The sequence below is a fragment of the Melitaea cinxia genome, chromosome 27 (genome assembly GCF_905220565.1).
Source record: "Melitaea cinxia chromosome 27, ilMelCinx1.1, whole genome shotgun sequence".
NCBI lineage: Eukaryota > Metazoa > Arthropoda > Insecta > Lepidoptera > Nymphalidae > Melitaea > Melitaea cinxia.
The window spans coordinates 1,728,162-1,729,790 of record NC_059420.1 but is presented as its reverse complement, the minus strand read 5'-3'; the positions used below and the strand labels follow the sequence as shown (position 1 = coordinate 1,729,790).

The following is a 1,629-nucleotide window of genomic DNA, read 5'->3' as shown; positions in this document are numbered from 1 at the left end:
CACAGGCTAGTGATGCGTGTGCCGGTACACACGAGCGATTGTCAAAATCAACAATCAATTTATAAATTACTAGGTGACCCCACAAACGTTGTTTTGCCATATATATTAAACCCCTTAATCCCCCCCCCCCCCCCCTTATAACTTAGGGGTATGAAAAATAGATGTTGGTCGATTCTCAGACCTATCCGATATGCACACAAAATTTCATAAAAATCGGTCCAGACGTTTCGGAGGAGTATCGTAACTAATCAACAAATAAATTCCTATTCCTAGCTGTGAAACACCTGATTGTCATTTGTCAAAAAAATTGTCACTTGGCTGTCAAATATTTATTGGTGCAGGTGCGTTCAGAAAGTGTTTTGTCCATATTTTTGTGATACGAAGTTCATCGGGTCATCTAGTATAGATATAAAAACATGTAAATAATTTATTAAAAAAATATTCATAATGTGAGTTATAATTTCGCGTCTTGTCTCACGGTCTTCGGTAGTATAGTGGTCAGTATCCCCGCCTGTCACGCGGGAGACCGGGGTTCGATTCCCCGCCGGAGAGATTTTTTTTTTACGTAAATAAAATGATACAAAGACACTTGTCTTTGTACACGTATCACGGAAATATCAATGGATAAGTTAACTTTAATAAAGTTATTTAAGTAATATTCCGACAGTTACATGGACCTTATCTAATAATATTGTCATACATTGAACTAGCGACCCCCCCGGTTTACCGACCGGTTACTCTACTATATAATGCATGTATTACATACATAAACTTTCCTCCAGAATCACTCTATTTACTAAAGAAAACCGCATCAAAATCCGTTGCGTAGTTTTAAAGATCTAAGCATACAGACAGCGGGAAGCGACTTTGTTTTATACTATATGTAATGATTACTAACTAGCTGTGCCCGTTTACTTACGTTCACTATACTGTATTAAATTACAATTGAGTAGTTTTTATTGCTTAGACATTTAACTAACATTATGTAAAAAATCTATAAAATGATATATAATTTAACCTTAGCGTATTAATATATATATATAATGGTTATAATTATATAACCATTTTTAACCGACTTAAAAAAGGAGGAAGTTCTTATTCGTGTTACCTTATAACTCTTTATTGTGTGTACGGATTTAGCATTTTTTTTATCCAACGCTGGTGCAAATCACATGGTCCCATTTAAATTTGATCGAGTTCTGACGAAAAGTTTTAGAGTTATCTGTAACTAGCTGGTACCCGCGACTTCATCTGCGTAGGATTAGCAAATACTTCGAGTAGATTATTATCTCCTCAATCTATCTTTATACGAAAATTCATCAAAATTGGTTCTGCGATATAAAAATCAATTTGTTACCACTAAATGTGCATTAGAAATATATTATTAATTTTTATTGTATTTATGGTTCACTGTTTTTGCAATAATGGCTTATTGATAAAAGATAGTTATATGCTGTTGCGGACTTTATTTTAGGACCAATTAAGATAAACATTTCTCTTATACATTATATACGTGTAAACTCTACAGTTTTTGCAGCGTATGCCAGAATAGCTCGCAGATGGCACATTATTTTCCGACTTACTTGACAATTATCGTTATATTTTGGACAATTCACATGCTATCTTTAA

At 33.8% G+C, this 1,629-nt stretch overlaps 1 non-coding gene across 1 annotated transcript; it reads left to right on the top strand.

Annotated features, from left to right (window-relative positions):
* The first annotated feature begins 480 nt into the window (after positions 1 to 480).
* Trnad-guc lies at positions 481 to 552 on the top strand. The gene has a single exon. It is a non-coding gene; the product is annotated as a tRNA-Asp (tRNA).
* Positions 553 to 1,629: the final 1,077 nt, after the last annotated feature.